We start from the raw sequence: 9,549 nt of genomic DNA on the forward strand, positions 1-9,549 counted from the left end.
CCTCATTCTGTCTTAACACAAAGGTCTATTTTCTCTTATTCATTACCTGTCAACCCACGGGTCGGGTGTGCAAGCGGGAGTACAGAAGGAGAAAGCTTGTTACTAGAATGTTTATGTTCCCATAATTAATAGGCTATTTTCTCATGGCAATAGCCAAACAGTAATCTCCAGCAAGTAATAAATTTTAAGCAGTAACCTTCCTAAGCAAGTAATAAATGTTAAGCAGTAATCTTCCAGCCAACACGTGTTAACAATCGGAGCTCAGCCTTTGAGTAAGAATCCCCTGAACTGGTGCCAGCATCAATAAATGCTGCTTCCTGCTTATAGCCTGGGTGGCCCGTTTCTCTGTTCGAGAATCTACAACAATTTCTTTTTCAATTCCATTACTGGGAATTACTCTTTCTAAAAAACAATAGTTTAACTTAGCAACATACAAAGAACTAATACTTACCAACACAATTATTAATGATCTTCTCGTTCATTGGATGGTAAATAAAAAAGCATGGGTGATGAGTGATTTTTTTGGGGATTGGTTTTACAAATGTTTTCCTATAGAAGGTGAAAATTATATGAAGGAAAAATGTCTTCCTTTTAAAATACTTTTAGATAATGCACCTGGTCATTCACATAATTTAGAACATCCAAATATAAAAGTTGTGTATTTGCCACAAAATACAACTTCCTTGATCCAGCCTTTAGATCAAGGCATTACCGTATTCCCACCTTTAAGATTAATTAAATGAAGTTTTAATATTTTTCAGATTTATATGACATTTTGGAGCTAAGGAGAAGCGGTGGGTTGTGGTTTGGGAATTCAAAGGCAGGAAGGCAATTCACATGAAGATGGAAAAAGCAAATGTTTGGTAAATAAATGTTTGCTGGGCCATCTTAAGAATTGAACACAGGATTTTGAACAAGTGGGCCTTGCTAGGTTCCTCTCGCTCACACACTAGTTTATATTGCACTATAGTAATCTCTGAGGATATCACCCTTCTGCGAGCAGTTCCTCTGTCTAAATTCATTTAGGCAGGTAGAGGGGGAGGAGGAGCAAAGGCTCTTCTTGAGTCTTTTGTTCCTTAATAACTAGCTTATTGGTTTTGGGATAAAACCAATAACCCAAAAGGCATATTTTGGGGTGGCAAACTCTGCTTCCTTTCAGAACACATAATAATTAGCACTATCAAAAACAAAACAAAACAAAACCCTGTACTTTGGAAGCGAGTTTATACAAAAGATTATTCCACTAGAGAGAATGCTCTGACCACAAGATCTACAAGGGTCTCAAAGGTCAGACAGAAAAGGGCTTTTATCTTATAGCGAGGGGTTGACAAGGCTAGAAAAGAGCAGGGGGTCGGGGAGTAGATGAGCAGGTAGCATGACCTACAGTTCATCAAAAAATGTCCCTGAGGTCCCCTAGTCTTAGGAGGGGCTGTTAGGAGGAGGAACAGTTCCCAATTACTCTGCTCAAGGATGATCACAGTCCAGGAACCCGAGATGATCAGTTTAATTTTGATGAAGACTTGTTACAGGCATTTTAACTTTTAATTTTTAAGGCATTTTAACCTTTAACATTTTAACCTTTAACCTTTGCTGTGTTCCAGGATGATAAGGCTCAGATAAAGTTCAATATGGTCACTACTGATTATGACACCAAGCAAAGGTCAAAAAAATACAAATGTTTAGTAGGAAAAAAGTAACATTAAAATCTCATACTAATAGTAATGAATTTGTTCAGGGATTCCGGTGAATATGACTTTAAGTGGCAATGAAGGGCCCTGAATCTTCATTATGGCTATGCTGTGTCTGTTAGTCATATATGACACTATGTCCACGTAAGAACTTCCAAACCTGCGGAGAATTTTTATAAAAAGTTATTGGAGCCAAACAGAAGAAACACCTGGAAGCAAGATCTCAAGACTGAGAAAAATGCTTCCCCAAAATGACAGTATTCAGTTTCTTTTATGCATTTGGCATTAAGAAGGGAAAGGAAGATTACACGAAAGTGGGAGAAGCCAAGATGGGGATTGGATTACAGGACAGTTAACAAGATTAAGTGTTCTCTTGAGGGTGCTCAAGCTTTAGGAGGGGTATGAAGAGAGGCATTTCAAAGTCGTGTTAACCTAGATGCACAGAAACAAACAACAGGCAGGCTTGCTTAATGCAAAAATAAGCTTTTCGTTAAAGAAGTTATAGGACAGGAATGTCACTATATACCATAATCTGCAGTTAGGAATTTATGGTGAGATTACCCCTAGAGATTACTTTCAGTAAAACCCCTTTTTCATCCACAGGCTCCACCCTGCTGCAACCTGTTTCAATCTTTACTGTTCTTTCAGAACAAACTTTCTTTTACACCTACAGCACCTGGTCTTCCCAGGTGGTCTCCCATCCAAGTATTAACCACACCCAACCCTGCTTAGCTTCCTAGATGAGAGGAGATAGGGCGTGTTCAGGGTAGCAGGGCTATAGACCAGCCCAAACTTTCTGATGAGCCTCTAAGTCCATACCTTCGTGCCTCTTCCTCCACCATCCCTGTTTTCCCTGTTCTGTCCCTGGAGGGGCCAGGGAAAGGCATGCATCGCCCTCCTGAGGAAGGACTTCGCCCCACCGGGTTTTTCTGCAGGAGGGGGTCAAGAGTGAGAGCAAGGCTTCCAGCAAGAAAATTCACGAGGTAGGCTGTCAGTTCTAAGTGGACCCCTCTAAGGAACATAGGTTGCTGCCAATACCTGCCTCAGATCTACTTTAACCAGAAACTGACGCAGACTCCCCGGTGGCAAGCAGCGACAGGTCTGGGAGGCCTTATGGTGAAACTGGAGAGGAGGAACTCACTGCCGGAGGGACAAGCGGGTTCGGGAACTTTAAATTACGGGGCAGACCCCAAAACCCTGAGGTGGAGGATGGGGCCGTGAGGATAGCGACGTGTAGGTCTAAATCAGAAACAACATGGACTCCCACACGTGACTGTGGCCGGTTGTCCGCGTTATCCGCTTCCGGGACTGCAGGAAACCGCGCGTGCGCGGAAAGGCGGGGCCTGCGGGGTCAGGGGGCGTGTCCGTAGTGGGAGTGGGGCCTGGACGCCCGGGCTCTGGGCCTCGGCCCGCCTCCTGGACCGCTTTTCCGTCTGTCCTCCTGCCCACCGAACTGGTCTCCACTTTAGGGGCTAGGGCGCTTATATTGCAAACGCAAATATTTCCTCCTAACGAGGTGAAAATGGTTTAGGCGAAAACTTTTTGGGCGATCGGATAGGGGCGCGTGTCCTGGGGACAAAAAGGGAAGAGAGCTGGGACCTGGGGATAGGGGACCGGGTCCTTGTCGGCGGTGGTCGTGGGGGGCGGTGGTTGATCTCAGAGCGGCTGAGGCCCCAGTTACTGCTTCTCATTTAATCAAGCAAGAGTCGATGTTGTCTATGGAAATCGGAATGCGAAATGTAAACTGCTTGTGCGGAGTCTGCAACTTTATACTAACTACACACCAGAACATAATTTTTGACTTCTGTTCCCCATTCACTTTGAACGCAGAGATGCCACAGTGTCCTGGATTCCAGAACGTTCTGGGGCCGGCCCTGGGCTGTGAGTGTAGAGGGCAGAGACTGCCTTAAAAGAAGAGAAATTTCTGCTTGTGTACATATAAATTAATTTTTATTTGTCATTCTATACCACCCTTTCTGAGATAAATTATAAATCCCAATATATTTGAGACATACTGGATGGCATTCTGTAATTTGCTGATGTCATTAGTATAATTTCAATATTAGTTTTAAACACTATTCTCAGTTATTTGGAAAATTATTTTTAACTTGAAATTCAAATTATATATTTTAACCTTTTTGTTTTCTGTTACTGCTTTGTGTCAAATGCAGATAAAGAGGCTTGTAAAAAGTGTACTTTTTAGAGATATTTCCTTTGCTGTTAAAGTGAAATATTAATCATGAAATATTTTCAGAGTAGTGATAAAAATGTCTGATCTTCATGCGAACAATAAAAGTGCATAGTAAAACTAGTTTTTCACATTTTAATAGCATCACTTATACCTTTAATAATTTGTTATTTGAAATATGCAAGTTACTAGCTCCTTTTCTGTATCCTGTGTAAATTCTAAAGATGATACTGGCTGATCTGTTTTTCACAGCTTCTCTTTATGACTGCTCATTCTAGTGCTGAAACTCTAAAGAATGGATGAATAAATGCCTCCACGTTGTTCAAAAAACCAAAAATTTTAGGTAATCGTGTATTTCTTCGGCAGAATGCAGAGACCCTGGACTCAGTAGGGTCAGGGCTCAAGAGAACGAAAGGGAATTTTTTATGCTTTTTCTCATATTTAAACTTCGTTTTTGTTAGATTCATTACTAGGTTGGTTCGTTTTTGTGTATAATTACATCCTTACCCTCGCGATATAACTTGCTTATTGCAACTTTTGTACTTCTGTGGGCACTTGTTCTGTATATTGAAGCCATGTCAATGTTCAAAGTGATTTGTAATGTCATCGAATTGGCTCCATCCACTAGAATGAAACCTGCCCTCCCTACTTAGGACAAGAGCTGTTAGGTGAAGGAGAGACAAGATGCAGATGAAGTAGGAGTGAAAAGAAAACAGCCTCCAAACTCACACGTGCACTAAAACAAATTTCATATGGGTAAATATATAATTATTTACAATATGCAGTACATGAAGACATTAATATTTATTTCATCACTATGTAATATGGAAAAAAGGTCAAGAAGAAAACAATATCCCAACACTTATTTTTCTTACATAAAATGCAAATAAAATCTCTATAAAATAAGATACAATATGAAACAAATGACAACATACTATGTTAGATTTAATGTCCTCTAATAAAATAAGACACATTGAAGTCTATGAAATAGAAGAAAATCTACAATTAAGCATATCATATGAGGCCGCTAAAGGATAAATACATACAATCAGTAACTATTTAATATGAAGTTAACTAAACGGAAAACAAGTGCCATGATTATCTCACCATGCCTTCATCAACCCGCAAGTAGATACATTCTCCACACAGAATTAAATCTATTAAAGGCTTGTGGACATCAGCTCTCCATGCACTTGAGGTGAGAGAGGGAGGAATGCCTTTTCAAAATGCAAGGGGGAGGACAGACACATTTGTTGACTTTACTTTTAAATATCCAAATATGTAAGAATTTCACCCAGATATTTGTTGCCATTCTCAAATAATGTTGGGTATTCAAAGATATTCATCTGCTGCATGGGCACCAGTGCCCTTAGCTGAGCCTTAATTCCAGGCATGGGCGGCCTCATCCATCTCCTGTCGCAGGAAGAGGGGAACCCTCCCATGTCTACCTCCTAGGAGGAGCTCTGGGCTTTTTCCCCGTCTCCAGCTGGACCCCGGGGACCCGGCATTGGAGTTGGGACGAGCCAGCAGGGAAGACATAGGCCGCCTGGGTGGCCATGGTGTAGACTGTCTGCACCTGGGCGCACAGACGCTCCCGGATCTGGGAGAGCATGGAGAGCTGCTCCCAGCTCAGCTGGGAAGGAACCCGCTGGTTCTGCACCCGGACCGTGTTCTGATAAATGGCCTCAGACATTGCACGCAGGGAGGTCACCAGGCACTTCTGGAGTGGAGGCGGCCGGACTCCTGGGGACCTGGATCTCGGCCGCTTGCTGCACCCGGTGCGCCTCCTCTGGGCTCTCCTGGGGCAGACATCCCGAGTCGTCTCGCAGTCGCTGCTGTGGCCAGCATCAGGGACTTTTCGAGTCTTCTTTTCCAAAGTCACACTGCGCTCTTCTCCCAGAGAGGCCCTGCGGAGGTAGCACATGGGTGAGAGACCCGCCCGATTAATTCCCAGGGGACCCCATTCCCAATTCTCACCCTGCAACCTCGCAGGAACCCCACAAATGTCTTGTTCCTTTTCCGACCCCACATCTCTACAGGAGGTGGCGCCTCACCCATCCTGGGGCCCCAAATTGTCTCTGGGTCCCAGAGTCTCAAACCGCTGCTGCCAGCGCACACCCCGCTTCGTGCGCGCGCTCCAAATATTCTCAGCTTTTCTATGGGCACACTTCGGGCCCAAAGAGCAACATTCAACCTGCTGTAGCGCGGGGACTGTCCCTGGGTCTGCTTTTCCTCCTCCTGGAGCTCTCCCGATTGGAGCAGCGTTCTGCTTCTGTGAATAAAGTGAGAGTTTCATTGACTCTGCAACCTGGGCACTCTGGAAAGACTAGTCCGTCCTGGACACACGTGGAGCCAAGGCTGCAACCAAAACCAATTTCCCAGCTCTTCTTAGAGTCCAGGATCCTCGAGGCCCGGGCAGCCAAGAGCAGCACCCAGTTCCCTGCAGGGGGAGACTGAGCTGCCCATGTCCTGGCCCCCCGCCCCCGCAAGTAAAACCTGACCCGATGGAGCAACGCAGCTCTTTCTGCCTTTGAATTCGGTTTCCTTGGAATTCTCCTCTTTGTCTGTCTTGGGCTCTGACCCTGGAGAAAAAGAAGTTTCTTAGGTGACTGGCCTCCTTCCATGTACACAGAAACCCCTAGTCCATCCCTGACCCACATTTGCGGTCATTTCCCTCAACTGAAGCTGAAGCTGTTCAGCCAGCGTCAAGTGTGCCCGGAGCACCTGATTCCAGAGCATCACTGGCACACTTGGAGAAGCCCCTGGAGGGCTAGGTGATGTTTCCTAGCACCTATCTCCAAATATAACCCAACTGCGAACACTCGGGGTCCCGGATCCCCCCACCCCTCCCTCAGGCCTCCACGGAAACAGCCCAAGTTCTTACCTTGCCTTTGGGTGCTGTTCTCTCTTAACTGGGAAGAGAAAGTCTTGCTCTCTTCTTCGAATGCTTTCTCCTCATCTGAGCCCTTTTCTTCAAAGGAGTTCTTTATGAGGGGGTGCTGGTCAGTGGGGCTTCCAATGGAGGGGCCGTGAGGGTCTTAGTTTCTCATGCCGGAGTCCATCTCAAAGTTCAAGGGAGAGACCTTCCCTGTGACAGTCAAAGTGCGGGTGGGCCTGATGGGCCTGCTTTTAAGAGCCCTTCACAGGGTGCGGCTCTTTCCAATTGGGTGAAAATGTTCACCTTCCTGCCACTCATCAGAGCCTAAGATGGGCCAACATTAGGAATGTGCTTATTGTGGTTTGTCAGCAAAAGGTCACTGCCACCACTTGATGCCAACAGGAGTCCCCAATATGGGGTGTGGTAAAAGGAGAAACTTCATTCAGGTAAACAATTTGGAAATGCAGAGACACAGCCTCTGGTGGAAACCAAAAGTGTACTCCACTGAGACAAAAGTGAGGCAAATTATTATAAATTCCCTCCCTACTCTCTGATTGGTCTACATTTATGCAAATCCAAATTTGCACGGTCTGATTGATTCTAATAGTTCTGTCCTGATTGGTCGGAATTACGGTGTTCCGATTGTTGATTATGGAGTTGCCTGATTGGTCAGGAAAGATGCAAATGAAGATAAAGTTGAGCAGTTCTGATTGGACAGCTCAGGTCTCAGTCAATTGGTTGAAGTACAATACCAGGAACTCCTTTTTAAGGATTGACTCAGATGGCAGGAGCAGAGTGCAGGGAGCTGGAACCAGGCTGTGGCTTTCCCCTAAAATGCAAAGTGTGTGAGATGCCTCTGTCAGCAATGACTGCTAGGCTCTGGTTATGAATTTGTGCCCAGTTAACCACGAGGAGTCCTTCTTGGACAATAATATTTGACCTCTAAATGTCCACGAGTTGGGAAGACTTTGGCACAGTCCTGTCATAGAGTCAAAAAGCAGAATAGCAAAGCCAGGAGGCAGAGAACCAGAAGGCAGAAGGTCCTCCTCATCTTACTTCTGGCCCCAAACACACCCAGAATTATTTAAGACCCGGCCCAGATTTCTGCTTCTACCATGAAATAGGAACTGAAAGGCTGGGTTACAGAGGCTCATCGGAAGGATTTCTTCCTTATCAATGAAATGCATCTATTTTCACTATTCTTCTCTGTGATAATTTCATCTTATATAGGTTATAGAAAAATTGGACTTAAATAAGTATTTACCAGAACCGTTATTCAAGTGGTGTGTTCTCTCCCATACTGTCCTCTGTATCTTTAAGGACTGGATTTCGCTATAGAAAAAGTTACAAGTCTGTCTTGTCCATAAATATATCTGACAAATGTCAAATCTAAATATAAAAATGAAAGCGGCAACGACCCAAAAATAATTCATTGTAAAACTAGTTTCCCAGGAATGATTTATTTTCTTTAAAACTTTAAAGGTGGAAATTTTAAATTTGCATACAATTGACAAAAGTAAAGTTAACCTCTGTTTACCCTTAAGGCCACTTCAGAATGTGTTGGTGTTTTGCCAAACTTGTATCATACATTTCCAATCTTCTCCTTTGAGTGGGAGTTGGGTGGGAAATGGAGCTGGGATACTTTAAAGAAAATCCTGGAATTATGTATTTCTCTAATAAATAAATTGTGAGCCATAAAATTTATCTCTAAAGAATAATTCTTCAAGGATATAGAAGACAACAGAGACCCCCAGGCTATTATAACAAAATAATTTTTTCAGTTTCTTAATATCGCCTAATACCCAGTTCGTATTCACATTCACCTAAATTAAACACATATTGTCAGAGTCCGAGGTATTGCCGACCTGACTCAGAGGGTTCCACGGTGTGCGGCCCAGTTGGACGAATGCACAAAAGGCTGATATGAGGTTGAAACGGCAAGCGCCAGAAGTGCGGAGCGCACTTCTGTTGGGAAGTGCAGTTCTATTGGGGAGTGCAGTCTATTGCACAGGGCACGCAGTCTTGCACGCACTTCTCCTGCTCCCCTTTCTTGTGCTCCCCTTCTGCTCTCCCCTTCTGCTCTCTCCTTTTTCTCCAGAAGACTGCATGGCTCCTCTCATAGCAGAGTACAAGAGTGGCATTCAGCCACACATGCATGCTACAAAAAGCTGAAGTATGTTTACATATTTTCTAAATCTGGGGTCCTATTCCTAACCGTGGGCCTGGATTACAGCCAGACCTTAGACTAGCCAGACCTTGGGCCAGTCAGACCTTGGATCGGCCAGGCCTTGGATAACAGCCAGACCTTGGTTCACAGCCAGACCTTGGGGCCAGTCAGGTGTGGTGCTCACACATGTTTAAATTTTTTTTGAACCAGGATCTAAATAAAGTTCTACATTACAATTATTTATTATAACATTAAAACTGATAAATTTTGTCTGAAAATACAATTTGAGACCAGCTACAAAATGGAAGCATGTAATTGCAATCTTCGTCACTCAGAAATAGTATACAGAATATAGAAAAATAAATTTTAACATACAAAAAAAAAGGAGGACAATCCACAATAAATTAAAGAAATTTGAAAAGAAAATTCCAGGTCAGTAAATGCGTGTGGTGAATATTACATTACATACAGCATTGCTGATAATAAAAAAAAAAATGTAATTTAAATACATACCAGCTGTAAATATTCAGACATTATCCAGGGTGTCAATGATGTGCGGAATCAGAGACGGTCCTCCAGAATCAGAGTGGCCTTTATTGGCTTAACCACTCCCGGGACAATATGGTCG

At 43.7% G+C, this 9,549-nt stretch overlaps 1 long non-coding RNA gene and 1 pseudogene across 1 annotated transcript; both read right to left on the reverse strand.

The window, feature by feature from the left end:
• Positions 1 to 2,352: 2,352 nt before the first annotated feature.
• On the reverse strand, positions 2,353 to 2,471 carry LOC120596876 (uncharacterized; annotated as a pseudogene).
• Positions 2,472 to 5,547: 3,076 nt separating this feature from the next.
• Positions 5,548 to 7,867, reverse strand: LOC120595279 (uncharacterized). Its single transcript, XR_005650783.1, has 3 exons — positions 6,761 to 7,867; positions 6,378 to 6,458; positions 5,548 to 6,148 (listed from the first exon to the last, which is right to left on the reverse strand). It is a non-coding gene; the product is annotated as an uncharacterized LOC120595279 (long non-coding RNA).
• Positions 7,868 to 9,549: the final 1,682 nt, after the last annotated feature.

Source organism: Pteropus medius, unplaced genomic scaffold (assembly GCF_902729225.1).
Source record: "Pteropus medius unplaced genomic scaffold, Ma_sr-lr_union100, whole genome shotgun sequence".
In the NCBI taxonomy this organism is placed as follows: Eukaryota; Metazoa; Chordata; class Mammalia; order Chiroptera; family Pteropodidae; genus Pteropus; species Pteropus medius.